Source organism: Poecile atricapillus, chromosome 13, assembly GCF_030490865.1.
Source record: "Poecile atricapillus isolate bPoeAtr1 chromosome 13, bPoeAtr1.hap1, whole genome shotgun sequence".
Classification (NCBI taxonomy): Eukaryota; Metazoa; Chordata; class Aves; order Passeriformes; family Paridae; genus Poecile; species Poecile atricapillus.
In genome coordinates, this window is record NC_081261.1 from 15,139,955 (window position 1) to 15,160,522 (window position 20,568).

At 60.6% G+C, this 20,568-nt stretch overlaps 1 protein-coding gene across 5 annotated transcripts in view; it reads left to right on the forward strand.

Moving 5' to 3' along the window:
* The first annotated feature begins 1,319 nt into the window (after nucleotides 1-1,319).
* Nucleotides 1,320-20,568, forward strand: part of CXXC5 (CXXC finger protein 5) — a 49,178-nt gene continuing 29,929 nt past the window's right edge. For 2 of the 5 annotated variants that reach the window (XM_058848540.1, XM_058848545.1), the window contains exon 1: nucleotides 13,295-13,442. The gene's annotated coding sequence lies outside the window, so the exon portion shown is untranslated. The other 3 variants (XM_058848543.1, XM_058848542.1, XM_058848541.1) reach the window with 3 other exon arrangements.

A 20,568-nucleotide genomic window follows, 5' to 3' on the forward strand; every position in this document is an offset into this window, starting at 1 on the left:
CCATCCTGAGCCCCAGCATCTCCCCTCTCCTTGTACAGGTGCAGGGCAAGGGATGGAGCTGCTTTCTGGGGCTCTGCCTGTCTGGTGTTCCTCGGGAAGCTGAGCAGTGGCAACCTCAGCCCACGAACCCTGTGCCCCCATCACCTGCTCAGGGCTCTCGAGGAGACCCTGCACCCCATGTGGGCTCTGGAAGGGGCCAAGAAGGAGGTGGAGAAGATTTCCAGTGAGACTGGAGAGGAAAGGGAGGGAAATGGGCTCCTCACATCCTCTGGCCCTGCCATTCATATGGGCACTGTTGGGTTTTTAAGGGCTGGAGTGACTCAGCACCTGCAAAGCCCTCCTGGTTCCAGGGGTGTCTGGGATGCTGGGGGATAACCCCACCCCTCTAAAGGCCACCAGTCCCTCCAGACTCCTGCCTCCTGTGCACCCCAGCCTGGCTTGTGGTGCCTTCTCTCCTCCTTCCCCCTGAGCTCCAGAGGGCACTTGCTCCATTTCTGTCCTCACTGAGCTCCTTCTGAAATCAGGGTATTCAGGCAAGCCCTCAGCTACTGGAAACCCACAGTCTGCACTTTTAAAAGGGGAAAGCAAACTTCTGTGCCAAGAAATTGCAGGAGGGGAGCCCAGTCCTCTGCGTGAGGGTAGGAGCATCCCAACTGCAGACAGATCCCTCAGCTGCAGCGGGATACACAGAGATTCCATTTCTGCAGCCAGGATGCAGCCAGTCCCCACAGCAAGAGGCAGCCTCTGACCCAGAGGGATTCCAGAGGGAGGATACAGAGTGGGACAACCCAAGGAATGGCCTCTCTGCTATATAAAGGAGGGAAACTGAGGCACGGGATGATTTAGGGACTCAGTCAAGCCATGTGTGACAGGATGCAGATGGCCCAAATCCCAGGCTCTTCTCTGAATTGCTGCTGAATTCTCCCAGAGGCAAAAAATAGCAATTTTTGATTGCCTCTGAAGCACCCGTTGAGGATGCTGAGCCCTCAGGAAGGAGGGAGCCGTTAGTGGAGAGGATCCCAGGGCACCAACTGGAGCCTGGGGAGATGGTCCAGGCTGGGGGGAGCAGGGGCAGAGGTGATGAAAGGACAAGGTGGAACAGTTTTAAACTAAAAGATGAGAGCTTTAGAATGAATATTAGGCAGAAATTCCAGGAGGTCCTGGAGCAGGTTGCCCAGAGGAGCTGTGGCTGCCCCATCCTGGAAGTGTCCAAGGCCAGGCTGGATGGGAGCAGAACCAACACAGACTTGTTCTAGCAGGAGGTTCCTTGCCTGTGGGACTGGATGACTTTTAAAGTCTCTTCTTACCCAAAGCATTCTGTAGTTCAATGATGTCCTCCTCAGGACCAGGCTGGAGATGGATATTTGGGATGATCCATGAGCTGGGCTGATCCATGAGTGTCTCCAGTGAGATCTCTGTGGAGCATCTGCCAGTCTCTGTGCCCCTCCCCAGACCAGCCCAGGGGTGTGCAGCGCAAAGCAGCACCAAACAGCGCTCCTGGGATGAGGATCTGGCTGTCCTGGGAGCCATAAATCAACTCACAGCCAAAGCATTGCCTGAAGGAGCCTGGCTTTCACCTCTGCTCGATGATTGTCCCTTCCTGGGACCTTGCTGCTGGGCTCACGCTGGTTTCTGGGACCAGGTGTGACTTCTCCTGGATGCCTGTGGGACACCTCTGCTCTCAGCCTGGCTTTCTCCCTGCCCCAGCTTCTGTGCCAGGTGGTGAAAGAGTTTGGCCTTTGCTGCTTGCTGAGAACTGCCCATGTGTGAAGATAAAACAGAGGGAATGTCACGTCCTGGCGCTGCCGTCTCCAGGAGCGGCCGAGGGGGCTGGGACAGGCTGGAGGTCAGCACGAGGAGCTCTGATGGGCTGAGCTTATCAACTTCACCCCTCTCAGGTATCATCTGTGTGGTTTGTGCAGAGGAAAAGGCTCCCGGGGTTGTCTGAACCCCAAAGCCCCTTTTGGAGGGTTGTGTCCTCCTGCCCCACTGGACACCAGTGGAGGTCCCCAGCAGGCTGTGGAGGGTCTCATCCTTGCCTGGACTTTTCAGGTGGGTCTGAATTGGGGTTGAAATGCTCTTGAAAGTGAGAGGTTCCATGAGTGCCCTGTGGCTGTGTGGCACTGGCACCCACAGGGGGATCCCACTGGAGCTGAGACAGGGCTCTGGGCCTGGAGAAGCTTGGACGCTTGGGACCTGGGCAGGGGCTGGACAGAATGTGCTCATCACCCCGATTTGGACCGGAATCTGCTATTTCAGTCTCTGTGATCTAATGCTCTGTAGGTGCCTTTGAAAGCAGCCGGAGGGCGGCTGCAGGGGCTGGGTTTCAGCAGCCATCCCCAGCTGGAGCTGCGATGGAGCAGCACCACAGCCCCACAAACCAGGGCAGTTCAGCAGAGACACCCCGAGGAACTGGATCTGCTGAGTGTGGAGCCAGGGAAAACGTCTGATCTGGAGAATTCCAGAGCTCCAGGTCACTGCGGAACATGAGAACAGGAAAAGGTGGCAGAGTCCGAAGGGACGATGCTGAAGTCATCAGCGGTAAAAATGGCACCAAAATCAGCCTTTTCCTGTGAAATAATTTGGCTGGAATGAAATTGTTTTTCCTGATGGCAGCCAGTGCCTTTAGGGGTTAACTGCAGCCCCGCTGAGAGAACTGTAAAAGGTGTTTCCGAAATATTTCCACTGCCCTGTTGGTTTTATGGCCAGGAAAGGCAGGGCAGGCCCGCCTGGGCAGCGGGGCGCTGCCGAAACCCAGCTGCTGGATGGCCGAGCAGATGGAAACCAGGTTTGGAAAAGCAAGCAGGGATCCCAGGCTGGACATCAGGAAAGTCACCTTTGGTGCAGATGGATGCAGGAAGGGATCCCCCATCGATCCACCCCCAAAGCCATGGGGATGGTGAAAGTCTTCACTGGCTTGTGGGACAGAGTTGATGGGGTCACTCTGACGTTGGGTTATGGAGGGTCTGGAGAGCCTGTGGAAGGGTTTGGGGTTTGGGGAGGCACGTTCAGTCAGCCTAATCCCTAGTTCTGATGGGTGGGACCTCTGCAGCTCTCAAACACGGGAGAGGATGGAGAAGCACCTCACACAGGTTTGCAGGTCTGAAGGCCACAGGAGATGCCATGATTGTGTTCCATGTGCCCTGGGGTATTTGACTTCGTCCATGTGCCTTTGGTCAGGCAGGGACACAGGGAATCATGGAATCACTGAGGCTGGAAAAGCCCTCTGAGATCACTGAGTTAAACCATTAAGGCCACCTCTAACCTGTGTCCCCCAGTGCCACATCCACGTGGCTTTTGAACATTTCCAGGGACAGTGATTCCACCACTTCCCTAGGCAGCCTGTTCCCATGCCTGACCACCCCTTCTGTGAAGAATTTTTTCTTAATACCCAATCTAAAGTGCCCCCAACACAGCTTGAGGCCATTTCCTCTTGTCCCGGGAGCAGAGCCTGACCCCCACCTGGCTGCACCCTCCTGTCAGGGACTTGTGGACAGGGAGAAGGTTCCCCTCAGCCTCCTTTTCTCCAGGCTGAACCTCCCAGTTCCTTCAGCTGCTCCTCATCTTGTGCTCAAGACCTTTCCCCAGCTCCGTCTCCTTCTCTGGATAGGCTCCAGCCCCTCAATGTCTTTCTTGTTGTGAGTGGCCCTGAATCAGAACTGAACAAGAGGGACACAGAGGGTGCTGGTCATTGGTGTGCTGGCCACCCCAAAACTCATGCCAAAAAGCCCATTGCATGGAGTGTGGCCAGCAGCAAGCTTTGCTTTCACCCATGGTGAGCATCTCAGAGGTTCCCTCACGCCTGATCCCTCCTTTCAGACACTCCCAGCACTGGTGCTCACACCGTGTGTGCTCCCTCTGGCTCCCCTGTGCACATCCTGGCTCCCCTCTTCCCTGTGCTTCCAGGCCAGGCTTCCAAGTGCTTTATGCTTAAGCTCAAGCCCAAAAATTTCTGTTCAGGATGCAGTAAAGAAGCAGCAGCCAAGTCTGATTTGGACAAAAAGTAGATTGAATTCCCTGACTTGTGCAGACAGGACATGAAACAGGAAAGTGGCCACAAAGTCACCTCTCCAAAGCATCTCTGTACTTGTGCGGGGAACCTGGGCAGCCCAGCTGGGTTCTGATCACCTCTGTACCTGGGAAGGGGCATCCCATGGTTAAGGATAAGTGAAGGAAAGATGATTTTTGCCGGGGTTTCTGTGTCTGTGTGTCTTGGCTGGGCCCAGCTCACAGCCGTGTTCAAGGGTGGCTGGCAGGAGCCAGCACTCGGTGGCCAGGCTGCCCTGGATGAATTGAGGGGAATTTCTCTTTTCACTCTGTGCCTTCTCTCACTCTCAGAAGTAATGAAATGCAGGAGCCAGCATTAATGCACCATTAAAACTGCAAATTTCAGCACGCAGCCATCAGGAAATGCAAATACTCAGCTCTGCTGTCAGCGCTACCTCTGCCGCGACAGCGCAGGAAGGGGCCGGCACGTGGCTGACCTTTGCTACCAGGAAAAAATCTCCAGTGATGCTCAGCTTCTGGCTCTTGTCTGCTTCCCTGAACCCTCCATCCTCTCCCAGCTATGGCTGGGCTCGTGCCCCTGGCAGCACTGAGGGGGAAGGGGTGGCCCCAGGGGGTGTTTGGGCTCGGCTGTGCCTGCCCATAGAGGGTCTCATGATCCTTCCCGAGGTTTGGGGTGACCCCAGGGGGCTCGGGGTGGGGAATGTGATGGTGGGGAGGAGGCAAACTATGCTGGGGCTGCTTTGTCTGTGCAGGGATGTGCCTGTCCCCAGGCTGCCGAGGGTGAGAGCCTGAGGAAGAGGAAGAGGAAGGCTGCAGAAGCCCTTGCTGCAGCTGGCGAGCACTGCCTGTTCCACCTCTCAATTGTGCTGTGCGTCGCTGGCAGGGACCTGCTTTTCCATAAATTTGGGTGGAAGGGAGAGCTTGGCAGAGCCCTGGGCTGCAGGGAAGGATTTACAGCTGCTCTGGCTGCTCTGTGTTCTCCTTGCAGGGCTGGGGCTCCTGCAGAAATGCCCTGAGGGAGGAGGAGGAGATGGAGGAGGGAACCCGTGCTGGCATCCGTCCAGGGAACAGGGTCCAAGCCAGTGCTGGATCAGGGGAGCTGGAGGAGGCAGGATGAACAGGGACATCCTTGGTTCACCCACGGATCTGTGACAATCCCAGGGCTGGGAAAGCTGGGGCAAGGGCAATGGGGGGACCCCCATGCTGGGCTGGAGGTGGGTGATTCTGTCCAACATGGGCACAGCCAGACTCTGAGATTTCCAGCAGTGGGGAATTGGAAGGGAGACACCTTGTCCACCTCTGGAAAGGTGGTGACATCTCCCAGTTCCAGCCTGGCCAGGGGCTGTGAGCCCCTGAAGCATCTCAACCTCTGGGGAACTTTGGGGCACTTGGAGCACCTCGTCCTGTGGAGCATCTCAGGGCACCTGGAGCACCTCATCCCTTGGGGTCACCTAGGACACCTCATCTCCTGGAGCACCTCAAGGCTCCTAGGACACCTTCTTCCATGGAGCACCTCATCCCCTGGAGTCTCTCAGGCAAGGCCACTGGCCACTGCCAGTCCCAGTGCTGAGCAGCATCCTCCTCCAGCAGGTTTGCTGACACATCTTCCCACCACAGGCCATCGACCCCTGGCTGGCTGGCAGCCTGGCAGGGGCTCCTGGGCAGCCCCCTCAGCTCGGGCAGTGCACATCCGTGTGTCCCTCCTGGAAGACGTCGAGCCCAGGAAGGGTCTGGGCTGGGTCACGACGATGAAAACGTGCTCTGATAGCTCCAGTTTGCTCTGGGTTATCCGAGGTGATGAGCTGTGCTGTCCCACAGTGCTGGGAAACCACCATTTTCCCTCCTTCCACTTTGAAGTTTGAGTTTTCCAGGCAGCCTTAAGCAGGGCTGGAGCTCTCCCAGAGATGCCTCGTGGCTCTTCATTCTTCCCGTCTCTCCTGCCTGCTCTCCTTAACTCAAAACAAGAGCCGCTTGAGGAGGGAGATGCATCCCCAGCGTCCCTCCTCTCTCCTTTGCAGCGAGCACAAAATAGGTATGGGCCCCGTTTCCAGATGGAAACGTGAGGCCTGAGGATGGATAAAGAGTTTTCTAAGGCTTCGGAGCAAGGTGTGGACAGCGCTGAGAATAGCATCGCGAAATCTCAACTGCCAAGCCCTTAGCCTAACCAGAAGGTTATTCTTCTTCCCTTATGCTCATACATATCCATTAGGATGAGACCATATGTGTGAGATGTAGATGAATTTCTTTCCTCTTGACAAGTCCAGTTGGTCTTCCTAGGTAAGGAGATGGTGGTCTGTTCCCATCCAACTCCATGCTGGCTCTTTGCCGTGATTTCTTCGGTTGTGTTTGCCCCGGAAGAAATGGAGCTACACTTCAGAGCTTCAGGCCTAACTCTTCTCCACACAGCAATTCTTTCGATGCCAGACCTCCCTGGGGGGCTGTGGAAGTACCCCCGGAGCGTGGGGAGTGCAGGGAAGCTTTCAGCCAAGGAGAGGAAGAGGGTGGGATAGGGCAGGGGGAAGGGCTGCTGGCCTGTGCCCAGCCAGCTCCCAGAGGGATTCCTGGGGAAGGGGCAGCTTCTGCGATGGCAGGAGCAGTGGGTGAGTGCAGCCCTGAGCTCCTGCTCTTCAGCTGGCTGCTCAGGGTGTGTCCCAGGAGACCTCGAGGGGACCCTTGCACACCTCAGCTCACCCAAGACCTGGGGGCTGCCCTTGCAGCTGAACTCTGGTGTTGAGGGGTCCCTCAAAAACAAGATCTTGGAGGTTTCAGGTGGTTACAGATGTGATGTGAGACACATCCAGTTGTTGCTCAGCACCAAAGCCTCCCATCAGGAGGAAGAGTGGCCTGGACAGAACTGGTCCTTTTGACACATCACCATCCATGAGAGGTTTCAGATCAGTGCAGGGCTGACATGGTGGGTGGTGTTTGGGTGACCAAGGGGGGACAGTTTCTCACACCCAGAGCCAGGTCTGTCAGCCCCTTCCACAGCTTCAATCAGTGCTGCTGCTGTCTGCTGTGGGCAGAGGGGAAGGGGGTGGGTTCTGGGTGCTGCTCCAGCCTGTGAAAGTCAGGGGGTGATTTTTTCTCAGGGTGGTGGAGCTGGGCAAAGGAGACCAGCCCGAACAGAGAAAGCTGCCTTTGAGAGCCACAGAATCACAGAATTACGCAGGCTGGAAAAGCCCTCTAAGGACACCAAGTCCTGCCATTAACCCAACACCACTGTGTTTACCATGTCCCCAGGTGTCACATCCACGTGTCCTGTAACACTTCCAGGGATGGCAACTCCACCACTTCCCTGGGCAGCCTGTCCCAATGCCAAAGTCCTTTCTGCAAGACAAGGTGAGCATGTTTCACCTCCACAATGTCCTGGTCAAGGCTCAGCTGCAGCGCTGTTGATGGGAAGAGGGGATGTGGAATGGAGGGAAATGCATCCAGGTGGGATCTCACAGGGGAGGGACCCCAAGTGCTTGTTCTCAGAGGCCTCATGGGACCATGGGAGGTGACAGGCCATCCCCTCCTCCTCCTGTGCCCACAGACACTGCTGGCTGCTGGCCCACATAAAGCTGTAAACCAGATTTTATGCTACACTTTCCAGGCTTCTCCATGGCCTCCATTGGACAGACATGCTCAGGTGGCTCTCACCACATCCTCAGCATCCCAAATCCCTGCTGAGGCTGTGTGCAACACCTGGGTGCGGGAGCAGGGGGGTGGAGAGCTGGGCAGGAGGCAATGCCCTGCCTGCCACAGTGGCCAGGAGGAGGCCAGCAGGGTTTTCACCCTCTTTCTCCAGGGCTCCTGACTCAGCACGCCCAAATTAGCTCTTGCCATAAGTAACTTTGATATTTCCAGTGGAAATCATGTAACTGGCACATCTGCTTTTAAAATCAGGGTTGCTCTGACCTTTCTGTACCCTTGTTTGTGTGGACAGGCAGGAGAGGTTTGGAAAGCCCCATCTGGCTGTGCTGTCCTGGTGGTGAGGGCTCACGAGGAGGGACCACCTTGGGCAGGTGTCCTCCCATCCCAGGTGCTGGGGCTGAAGGATCCTGTCCCACCAGGGGCTGGGGATGGCTTTGAGATGACACCACAGGGCTGGCCAGGGGATGAAATGTGGGAGAACATGGGTGGAGCAGGAATAATTCCCCCGTGGAGCCTGGCTTGCTCTGCATTTCAGCTCCCAACTGAAGGGCAACATTCTCTGGTCTGAGAATGGCTGTTTTCATGTCCCTGGTGTCTTCCCAGAGCCGGCTGCTGAGCCAAGAATCTCTGGGTAATCACTGGGGAAAATCCTGGTGTTAACCCAGGTGACCCAGGACCAGTGTCCCCTGCCTGGCCATGCCCCACAGCACTTGCCTGTCCCTCCATCCTCGGTGCGGCTTGGGCAAGGCTTCCGTGCCCCCCGCAGCAGCCTCGGGATGGGATGGGATGGGATGGGATGGGATGGGATGGGATGGGATGGGATGGGATGGGATGGGATGGGATGGGATGGGATGGGATGGGATGGGATGGGATGGGATGGGATGGGATGGGAAGGGATGGGATGGGAAGGGATGGGAAGGTAAGGGGTGGGAAGGGAAGGGATGGGAGTGTGCCGACGTGCCCCAGCCCCGCGGCTGCCCGCCCTGCCTGCGCAGGCAGATGGCTTTTGCAGGGCGCTCCGGATGTTGGAGCCAGGCTATTTTGGACCACGTGGGCGTCTGAATTCCAGGCGAATCCCCGGCTCAAAAAAAAAAAAAAAAAAAAATTCCCAACGCCTGCCAGGGTCCCCGGAGGTGGAAACGCTGCAGCTCGAGTGTCCTCGTGGTTCTCCTGCTGCCTGGCACGTAGGCGGGACTCTGGCTGCAGCCCACCCGCAGCACCGACCCCCTGTGCCCGCTCTCCCTCCCCCTGGCAAAGGCTGGGACAGCCGTGCTGTCCCTCGGCACGATGTGAGCAGCTCCTCAGCCCCCTGAAGGGCCGGTTTGGCTGCGGGTCTGGCTGTGCTTCCTTCCCTTCCCGCAGGCTGGGGGATGCTTGCCGGGGCGGGGGGCTCTGCTCAGCACGCTCCCCCCTCGCTGCACCGTGCCGGGGTGGGACAGGGCAGAGCGAGAGCGGCTTCCTGCCCTTCTCGCAGCCGCCGGCGCGGCGTCTGTTTGCTTTGAGGCCCGGGTCCCTCCTGCCAGGACATTCCCGGGCAGCAGCCGCTGCCGTTTGCACAGGAGCCAAGGGGACATCCCGGACCCCCCCTCCGGCCACAAAGGCCGGTGCCTCACTCCTGCCCCGCGTCCCCCTCCTCGAGCAGCCCAGGAACCCACGCTGGGCTCCCACGAGGGACAGGAGCCATCCGTGAGCCCGTGTCACCTCCCCGGTGCCCTTTCCAGGAAGGGGTGGCCGGTCCCCGCGTGGCTGCGGCGTGTCCCCGGTGAGCTGGCCCGGCCTCCGCCATGTGGGAGACAGCTGGGGTTAAAAATTAACACAGCAGCCTGAGTTACGGGGCAGCGGGGCCCGGAGGAGGGGATACGGGCTGCCCGCGGGACCCCCGAGCTGGGACTGGGGGGTTGTGTCAAAGGAAGGTGGGGACAGCCGTGTCCCTCCAGCCGGGGGTGTCCCCTGCGCCTGGCACAGCCCCGTGCCGCTGCAGCAGCCCGCTGAGCACGGTCACTGCGACCCGGGCTCTGGGAGGTCGGCACCCAAAAAACACCATCTGCTCCAGCTCTGCTTTCCAGCACCAGCGGGACCAAGGGGTTTGTACCAGTTTGAGTCCAGCTTGCCAGAATGGGGGGGTGTCTCCCAGCATAGCACCTGGAGGGGCTGGAGTCCCCCACGCAGCCCCCTCCCCAAAATCAGGGATGCCACCAAGGACCTGACACAGCATCTGGCTGGATTTGGGTCCCCTCCACCAGGAGACACCCAGCACCCTGCACGGAGGAGGTGACAAGGCGGTGCCAGCTCTGTAACCCACTTGGATGGCAGTGGCTGGGCTGGGGGAATTTGGGGTTGGGAATTTTGAAGGTGTGTTTGAGCTCCAGAGACTGTTGGGATGCATCTCCCAGTCATGCAGCCTTGGCAGCCCTCCAGCCACTGTCTCACGATGTCCCAGTGCCACCCTGGGGAGGGGGGCATGGACCTGCATGACCCCCCCTCACTGCTGCAGGGTCAGGCTACTCTGTGACACCTCCATGTCCCACCCCCAGGTATTCCTGGCTCTTCTCCTGGAGCTGGGCAGAGCTCCTGGATTTGTTCCCCAAGTGGGGAGGGGGCAGTGCAGCCCCCACTGCCAGAGCCCCATGCCCAGCACTGGTGGGGGAGATCTTGGTCCTGGCTCTGGCAGGCAGCGAGCAGGGGCAGCGCTGCTGTTTGCTGACAGGTTTCTGCCCTGTCCCTGTGCCCTCTGTCCCCATCCCCTGTCCCATCTATCCCTGCTCCCTGTGTCCTCCATCCCTGGCACCGTCATTCTCCTGTTCCTTCATCCCTGTCCCATCTGCCCTTCATCCCTGCCCCTATTCTGCTCACCCTTCAACCTTGTCCCACTCGCCTCCCATCCCTGTCCTGTCACCCTCCCTTCCTGTCCCATTCGCTCATCATCCTCATCCTCATCATCCTCCATCTCTGACCCACTCACTCTCCACCGCTGTCCCCCTTGCCCTCCGTCCTCATCCTCCTGTTCCCCACAGCCCCCAGCTGGGGAAAGGCTCCAGGAGCAGATTGGAGGCTCAGGGACCGTGTCCCTTGTCCCCGAGCTGTGGGGATCTGCCTGTCTGGGAGCTCTGGGGGACCCTCCTCTGGATTTGGGGGACTCCCTGTGCCTGGGGAGCTGGGGACTGGGCAATGGGAACACTGGGGAGCCTGGAGGTTTGCTGGGGGGCACTGGGCTGAAGCCACAGCTTTGCTGCTGTCGCTGTCAGCACGTCCCAGCTTGGCTTTGTGCCTCAGTTTCTCTCTTTGTGGATTCCAGACCTCAGTAAAGGTGATTTGAAGTTCTCCAAACACTCTGAGCACTGAAATGCTGCTGCATTTGGGGACCTTCAGTGGGTGGCAAAAGTCCAGGTGCCACTGCCACAGGCCCTGCCTCGGCAAGGGGGACGTCAGCAGCCTGTGGTTCATGGTGGCATCAGGGGGTTTTGTCAGGTCCTTAAAAATTGCCAAAAAGGGGCAAAGCAAATGCCCTTGGTGAAGGCCCCGTGGGTGAGATGGTGGTGTATTCTGGGCAGTGTCACCTGGAGCGGTGCTGTCCCTTCTCCCGTGTCACCAGTGCCACCCGCATCCCGTGTGAGGGGCACGAGGCTCCTCTGCCCCTTTTTTGGGGGCCCTGAGAGGCTGAATTGTGGAGGGAGGCAGGTTGGGAAGACATTGAGAGGGCCAGCAGAGGAGCTGAAAGGGTGCCCAGGAGGATGGGACCGCGCTCCCCCGTCGCTGCCACCCGGGAGGGAGATTTTTTGGGAAGCTGGAGCATCGTCACAGCACCCGCGGTTGCAAATCCCAGTGGCTAAATCTGCGAGAGGCGCATAATTAACGAGACGTGGATCAAATACAAACAGCGCATCCGCGCCTCTCCCCCCCCCCCCCCCCCCCGCCCCCCGCCCCATCGCAGATTTTTTTTGTTTCATTTCGAGGCGGGAGCGGGGTGGGAAGAGATTTCGCATTCCTGTGAAAAAAAAAAAAAATCAACGGCAACACAAACCCAGTTTCATTTTTGTCAGGGTTTCTGCTTTTGAGAGGGTTTGGGTATTTTGCTGGCAACTGAAAAGGCTGCAGGAATTGGGGGTGGTGGGTTTTTTTTGGGCTGTTTGTCCCTGGAAAGCTGCTCTCGGCTGAGGAGTGGGGATTTAAGGATTTTTTTTTTTTTTAAACTTCCAATATTTCAGTGCCCACAATTCAAAGGGGAGGAAAAAACCCAAAAAACCCAAAAAACCCAACAACAACTCTCCCCCTCAGGAGCAAAAAAAATTCTGGCGAAAAGTTGAGCAGGAAACTTCTGGGCCAAGCATGTTATCCCCCCCGCGGGGCGAAACCTCGGGATTTGTCCCCTCCCTCCGGCTGACTTATCGGACCATCGATTATTTGCTGTTTATTCAGGGGGATTTCAGCGATGTCCCGCTGTGGGACCGTGAGGTCCCTCCCTGTGGCGGCAGCAAGCCCGGGGCTCCGGGACTCCGGGGTTGGGGCTCCGGGACTCCGGGGTTGGGGCTCCGGGACTCCGGGGTTGGGGCTCCTCTCCCAGAGCGATCCTTGCTGGGTCCCCGGGCGTGCGGGGGGAACCCGGCACCCCTCAGTGCTCTCCGCTGCACCTCGGCTACCTGGGGGTGACTCTTCCTTCTGCCAGCTGCGCCCCACGGGGGGACAGAGAGATGGGAACACTCCGTGGACACCCCACGGGAGGGGGAAGAGAGGGGCGGGCACCCCACGGGGAGATGCAGAGGGATGGGGGACAACCCACATTGGGGACAAGGAGTGGAGCGGGGGGGCATGGGCAGAGGGATGCGCACCCCCCAGAGGGACAGAGGGATGAGGAACATTCTGGGGATGTGGATGCACAGGAGGGTGTCACCCCTCCGGGAACAGCGCGGCGGGAGAAGGCACAGCTGGGTGACAACCCCGAGAGAGGATGGTGACATCCCACTGGCATCGGTGGGGATTAGGGGGGGGCACGCTGAGGTGGATGTGACATGGGTGGGGGACATCACGGCATCACATGGGCTACACAGTGGGGTGCAACCTGTGGGGGACAGGTGGGACATGGAGGGGGTACGAAGAGGATGACACCCGTGGAGTTGGATGGGACGCGGGGACAATCCCGCCCGTGTGTGACATGAGGGGCTGAGACACCGCGGTGGCACTCGGGGGGGGCGGGGGGGGGGGCAACCGGGACACGGAGGGCGACACGCCACGGCAACACCCGTGTCGGGTGTACAGCCCACGGACCGCACTGCACAGTGACACCCATGAGGACATCTGGGACACGAGGGGACACACCGTGCTGACACCCACGGGGGCAGCTGGCACGCGGGGGAGGGTGGGCACACCACGGCTACACCCGTGACGGGGAGCCCAGATGATCCACGGGGGTCACAGCGGGATAAAACCCCGCGGGCGGTGTGTGGGACGCGAGGGTCACGCTCTGTCCCCACCCGCGGGGTCGGCCGGCGCACGGCTCGGCGGGGTGACACCCGTGGGGGCGGCGGGGACCCGGGGGATGGGTGTATCCGCTCGGCGCTGGGGGTCGGGCGAGCCGGGGCGGGGGATGCTGGCAGCGCGGGCGGCGCGCTCGCGGGGCGGCGGGGGGCGCGCGCGGCGTGTCGTGCCGTGTCGCGGCGTGTCGCGGTGTCCGGCGGCGCGGGGCGCTCGGCCCGGTCCGGTCCGGGTTTTGCCGGCAGCCGCGGGCAGCGGCGGCGGCGGCGGCAGCGCCGTGCAGCGCGGAGCGGGGGCTGCGCACTCCCAGAGCGAGCGGCGATGTGGAGGTGGGTGTGCGGCGGCGGCGAGGCACCGAGCCCGCCTCGGCTACCCGGCCCCGGCCCCGGCCCCGGGCAGGTGCTGACCTCCCCTCCCTACCCCGCTCCCTTCCCCTCCTGCCCCCTTCCCGGCGCCCGGGCAGCCCCCGCCGCTCCCGGCAGCGCTGCCCGCAGCGCGGCGGCTCCCGGACCGCCGGTCGGTGCCGGCCCCCGGGGCGCTCCGGCGGCGGAGTTGGGTGTGGGGGGTGTCGGGGGGCCGTCGGAGAAAGGGGAGGTGGTGGAGAAGAAAAAAGTTTGGCGGGGGGAATCCGCGGCTCGCCCCGCTGCCCGGCGCCGTGCCCGGGCTGCCCGCGGCGGCGGCGGGGCCGGAGCTGGCCGCCTGCCCGCCTGCCCGCGTCGGGCCCGGCCGGTGCTGCCTGCGCGGCGCCCGAGCGGCCCCGCCGCTTCCCGGGGATGGGAGGGGAAGGGGGGGGACGTCGGGGTAACGAGCAAAGTTTTTCTCGGCGCGACTGAACCCCGCTGCCGGTACCCGCAGCCCGGCGGGGATGCGCCGGGAGCCGTGGGGAGGGATGGAGTGAGCCCCCCACGTCTCCCCCCTCCGCCGCCCCGGACCGCCGCGGCAGCGCCCGGTGGTTTCCCGGGTGACAATGGTGGCGGCGGGGCCGGGGGGCGGCGGGGGCGGCGGCGCCGGGGGGAGGCGGTGGGCAGCGGGGCCGGCACTGCCACCCGCGGCGGGGTTCGCGTGGGGGGCGCGGGGAGAGCCTCCACCCGGTGCCGGTGTCCGCGCGTGGGTCGCTCTCTCGTCCCCGGGCTGCGCCGGGCTCCCGCGGCAGTTTGGCTCCGCCAGCGGTGCCCGGGCGCGGGGTGGCCGTGGGAGCGGCGCCGCTCGCCATCGCCCAGCCATGTGCGACAACTCACCCAACTTTATCGTCCCCCCCCCGTTCCCAACGAACCCCCCCCACCTCGCCCCGCTTCGCCGTCAGACGGGATTCCCAAAGCCCCTGCTCCCCCCTCCCGCCGCGGGGAGGGCACCCCACGCACCCCGACACCCATCGAGCCGCCGCGATCGCTCCGTGGAACATCCCTCGCTCGCACCGCCGTGGGTGCCACCAGCCCCAAAACCACCGTGGGGGCTCTGGATTGTACCCGAATTTGGGAATTACGGCCTCAAACTCCTCTGAACCGCGGCCCCATGCGCCCCATGGAGGTGTGGGGTGTTTTGTTGTTCGCTTGTTTTTTTTTTTCTTTTTTTTTTTTTCTTTCCTTTTTATTTTAATTTTATTATTCCTTTTTTTTTTTTTTTTTTTTTTTTTTTTTGCGCCGCATCCCGCAGCCGGCAGCGTCCTTCCTGCGGGGCCGGGGCTGCTTCGGGTCGGGTTATTCTTTGCTGGGATGATTGATTGGGGAGAGGAGGATGGGGGGATGGCATGGGGGGTTAGGGGGTGGGATGGGGATGGGAGGGGGCATCCCACGCACAAACAAAGCTGCGCACACATCCTGCGGTAACGGCCCCGCGTGTGCGCTGACCCGGCCGGGCAACCTTCACCCCCCGCCGCTCCCTGCCGGGGGGGCTGAGGGAACGATGGGGGATGCCGTGCTGTGGGAGGGCGGGCGAGGCCGGCTTTGGGGGGGCGTGGGGGGGATGCCCATCCCGGCTACCTGGGGCGCGGAGCCGGGGCCGGCGGAAGTTTTGTTTCTCTGGAAACGGGCCCTGCTGTGTCAGCGGCCCCTTTGTGCCGCTTTGTCCGCGCCCCCCGGCCCCCGGCCCGGCGGCGGGGCCGCACCTGGGGCTGCGGGGGGACGGGGACCCCTCCGGCCTCGCCGGCCCCCAGCGTTCCCCGGCCCCCGCTGCTGCCCGCGGGCTGCGCTGCATCCCCCGGCGGGGCCGAGGCGAGGGGGGTCGGATGGGAAACGGGGGGGGGGTGGCTCTCCCCGAGGTCCCGCTCAGCGGGAGCGCTGGTAGGCATGGAAACCTCGCTCCGTCCCTCCGTCTGTCCGTCCGTCCTTCGCTTTCCCACCGGGAAAAGCTTCGGGGAAAACGGCTCCTCCAGCGGCCCCCGCGGGGCCGCCGCAGCGCATCACCAGCGGTGGCGGTGTCACCCCAAGTGTCCCCGCGCGGGGTACCCCGGTGATGCCCCCGGAGATGCCCCCGGCGCTGCGCCCCCTCCCCGGTGCCGGTACCGGCGTCGCCTCGGCGCGCTGGCAGATGTCGCGCCCTGACCTCGGGGACGCCGCCCGGGGGGGCTGTGGGAGGGATGTGGGGGGGGCGGGGGGACACACGGTGACGGGACGATGGGGACGGGGACGCGCCGGCGTGTGACAACAAAAGCAAAGTAACAAAGGACCCGCCGGTGCCGCTCAGAAGTTGGTCCCGGCGCCGTTCGGGGCTCGGTGGCCCCGGGGGCAGGGTCGGGGGGGGCTGTGTGCCTGGCGGGATGCGGGGGCAGGGGGTGGGGGGATTGTGCCGGGCGTCACGAATGTCCCCGTGTCCTCCCCCCCCCGCCTCGGTGGGAAGAGGCAGGAGCCGGCCGAGGCGTCCTTGACATGGATTTTGTGGTGGGGATGCGGGCAGCCGGCATTGCCCGCACCTCCCTGCGCTCCTGCCTGTGCCTCCTGCCCGTGATACGAGGTGCGTGGGCAGAGGAGAGGAGCTCTGGGTGCTACACCCCAAAATTCAGCCTGTCCCGCCTCTTCCTCCTCTGTGGCAGAGGTTTGTGCCAGAGGAGATGTTGTGGAAGTGTGTGGGGGGGTGTTTTGAGGATCCCCGGCCCTGGGGGTCCCTCAGCCACCGGCATCCCCTGGTGTCACCGGGGCCTTTCCAGACAGGTGGCAGCAGTGCAGGTGCCGCTTGTCTGCGACCTGGGGATGCTGCAGGGTTTGGGGGTGACATCCTCTCCCCAAAACTGTCCCCTCTGACAATCCTCCTGTGTGGGGCACTGCGGGGATGGCTGGATCCAGGGTGCTTCGCCCTCTCAGCCAGCACCTGGCACCTCCTGGTGTGTCCATGCAAGGCTTGGCTGAGGTTGGATCCAGCCCCAGCTGGTCCCAGACCCTCCACCTTCCCCAGCAAGGACATTCCCCGGGGTGGCCACAGCGGGTGCCACCGTTCTCCTGCCTCCCTGTTTTGTTTTCCCAAATCCCGGCTGTAGGAACAACCTCTTGATTAAGTGTATTAATAGTTAAACTTTCAGCTCATAGCTTAAACTCACCAGACCACGAAAAGCTCCCTCCTTTACTCATGCTCTGGTGCTCAACTAAAATATTGCACTCAAAAGGCTTGGGGTTTTTTTTCTTGGTTTTTTTTTTTTCTCCTTTCCCCTTCCTTTTCCCCTGACTCCACTTTGACTCCTGGGAGCACTGGGGGGTCTTGTGGGACTCCCAATTATCACTGCTGCCGCTTGCAGCCACCTCTCTGCACTGAGGCCAGGCATGGAGCATGGGAGTCCCCAAAGTGATTGGTGCTCTTGCAACTCATCCAGGCTGGGGAGGAGGATGGGAGCCACTGCCCCAGGAAGAGGCTGGCCCTCCACCCACTGGGGGACACGAGACTGGGTGGGCTCTGGTGGCTTGGGAAAGCACGGAGGAGCTGGCTGTGTGGCATTGGCTGTTTTCCTGCCAGGCAGGTGATGGGGAGAGAGGAAGGTGGGAGGTTCAACCATGCCAAGTGCAAGGTCATGCACCTGTGTGGGGACAGCCCCCAGTCCTGGCACAGCTGGGAGGATGGATGGGCTGGGAGCAGCCCTGTGGAGAATGGCTGGGGGTGCTGGTGGGTGACAGATGGGACATCAGCCGGCACTGTGCACTCACAGCCCAGAGATGAGTGTAGCCTGGGCTGCACCACGGGCAGCAGCGTGAGGAGGGGGTGCTCCCCCTCTGCTCTGCTCTGCTCTGCTCTGCTCTGCTCTGCTCTGGTGAGACCCCCTTGGGGCACCACATCCAGCTGTGGGGTCCCCAGCACAGACAGATGTGGAGCAGGTCCAGAGGATGCCATGGAGATGGTCCAAGGGCTGGAGCCCCTCTGCTCTGGAGGCAGTCTAGGAATGTTCTTCTCTGTAGAGAAGGCTACAAGGAGACCTTAATGCTCTTTCCAGTGCTCAAAGGAGTTTCAAGAGAGCTGGAAAGGGACTTTGGACAAGGGCCTGGAGTGACAGGACAAGGGGTGAGGGTTTTAAACTGTAACAGGTCAGGGTTAACTTGTACATAGGGAAGAAATGTTTTACACTGAGGGTGGGGAGGCCCTGGCAGACGTTGCCCAGAGAGGCTGTGGCTGCTCCATCCCTGGAAGTGTTCCAGGCCAGGCCAGACAGGGATTGGAGCAACCTGGGACAGTGGAAGGTGTCTCTGCCCATGGCAGGGGGTTGAAAGGAGAGGAGATTTAAGGAAACTCCCAACCCAAAGCATTCTGTGATTTGGTGCAGGGAGCAGTGGTGTGGGAGGGGGGTGGCTGGAGGAGGAACCACCTCCAAAGGTGGCCAGTGGGAAATCCCAGGCTGGAGTGGAGGAAATGTGAGTTCACTGCTGCTCAGCCGTGGGGATCAGCTCTGCAGCTGCCTTTGCCTTCAGAGGGACGTGTCCTGCTGGGGATGCTGGGGCTCACCATCCTGGGGGCTCACTGGGGAGCATCAGGACATGTGGGTGAGGAGCAGCCTGCATCCCTACCCATGTCCTGTGTCCCTTGGGACCCCCGTGGGGCTGGAGCACCAGGAGAGCTCCAGGGACAGCAGGCAGCAGAGTGGGGTGACCCCAGTGAGTGTCTGAGAGTGACCTGTGGGTCCCTTCACCTTTGGGAAAGTCCAAAGGGCATGTTTACCCTGCTCATGGGCCCTCAGGCACCTGACATCCCCACTCAAAAAAGCTTTGGGGTCTGTCAGCATCTCAGTGCTGGTGATGTGCCCACCCTGTAGTGTCTCTTTTTGGGATGCTGGAGTGCTGGTCCCTTTTATCTTCAGAGTGATTTCATCCCTGCTTGTCTTTCCCCATGGCTTGCAAGCAGGTGGAGTGTGTTGATGGTCCGAGATGACAGCCTGTGCTGCACATGGGTGGCAGCCTGTGATTATGTGGATAAAAGGATTTTTGAGGTCAGGAGGTTTTCCAGTGGCTGCCTTGGTGTCCCTGGTTTCCACCATCCATGGAAAAGGGACTGGACTAATGGCTCCCAGCCTGTGAGCTCGCCTTGGGATGTGTGGGTCTGGCTCGATGTCCTTGTCCTGGAACAGTGTCATTTGTCCCAAAGCATCTTCCATCTCCTGAGCTGGGACATCCTTTGTGATGGGAGGACGAGGATGCATCACCTGCCCACAGTGATGCTGACAGCCTGGTGGCCCAGGCATGGGAGGATGTGTGTCAGCTGTGACCCTGGAAGTGGTGGCAAAGAATGAAAAAAGAAAAGCTGTTTTCTGATTTTCCAAGCAGGATGTGCTTTTCCATCTCCACCCTCCCAGCTCTGAGAGGTGGGAGCTGGGAAAGGGCTGGGGTGACGGGCCCTGCCCTGTGATATTTCGGTGGGGGCACAGTGTGGGTGATGGGTGGGACCTGCCCACGGGGTGAGATGTACCCTGTCATTTCTGGGTCACTGCTGAGATGGGCTTCATCCCCAGGGTCTGATTGTCACCTGGGTGGTGGCAGGGCTGGGAACAGTGCTGTCCTGACCTCCTGAGTGTCTCCAGTGGGTTCTGGTGGCTGCTGCTACCTGTGATACCCTCAGCTGACCCTGGCATGCATTTGCTCAGCGCGTGCTGAGCTCCCTGGGCATGGTGCCTGCTGGAACGAGGGCTGGGTCGGTGCTCAGGTGTGATGAGTTTGGGCATGTTCCCCTCTGGCCTGCTCTGCTGCTGCTGTCCCTGGTCACCTCCTGGTTTGTGGGTGGTTGACTGTGGTTGGAAGCAGCCCTAGTTTGATGGATGGTTTTGCCTTTGCAAATCTGCCTTGAGCCCATGCCTGTGCTCCAGCTTTCTGTAGGGATATCTGGGCAGTATCTCTCTCCCAGAGTCTTCCACGTGGAGTTGTTGTCCATGCCCAACCAAGCAATGCAGCTCCATCCACTCAGCCTCTGGGTTCTGTCTTGGTATCTCACTTCCTTTTGCTGGGACTTGCCCTTATGTGTTTTGTGCCTCTTTCTCTCCCTCAGAGATGGGATTTTGGGGTCCAGATCCAAGCCCAGTGTCTCATTTGAACATCCTGAAGGCTGAGACGTTATCAGTTGAACATCCCAACCCTGAAGGGTCCCAAGTGTTTGCAAATCCAGATGTTCTTACCCTGTAAGAGCTCTTATTCCTCTGCCCCCACTTGCTGCTCAGAGGCAGCTTCCTGCTCTCCTGCCACTCCTGGACCTGCAGGAAGGACCAGTCATGCCCAAACAGATTTGCTGCCTTGGGAAGGGTAAATGAGCTCTGTGGGATCTTGCTCCTTCTGTAGACTCCTAGAAGAGTTTGGGCAGGAAGGGATCTTAAAGGTCAATCTGGTTACACCCCCTGCCATGGGCAGGGACACCTTCCACTGTTCCAGGCTGCTCCAAGCCCTGTCCTACCTGACCTTGGACACTTCCAGGGATGGAGCAGCCACAGCTTCTCTGAGCAACCCATGCCAGGACCTCCTCACCCTCACAGGGAAGAATTCTTCCTAATATCCAATCCCAAACTTTTGTCTTTTAATTTTAAACCCGCACCCCTTATCCTACCATGACAGGCCCTGGTGAAAAGTCTCTCTCTGACTTTGCTGTAAGCCCCTGTAAAATGCTGAAAGGTTTTTCAGCAGGTCCAGGCGTCACCTGGGCCACGGGGAGGTGGCAGTGGCTGGTGGCCAGGACATGGCAGCACATTAGGTTATCCATCCCCACCTTTCCCTTCTGCCTCTGCATCGCATCCTGCTGGGATCACGGTGGGGAGGCAGATCCCAGCACCCATCCATCCCTCCCGGGGTGCCCGTGGCCGCTCTGTGCCCGTGCCCCGCTGCCAGCCGGGGATTGTTCCCCCATTCCCGCGGCCGGTTGGAGCTGTGGCCCAGGATCGCTGCCTGGGAGCCGGGAGCGCTCCTCTTGCCCTCTGCTTTACCTTCTGCATCCCACTAATCTGATGACCGGAGGTATGCGAAGCATTTCAAATATGGCCTCGTTAGCTGGCTCCGGACAGAGCACGCA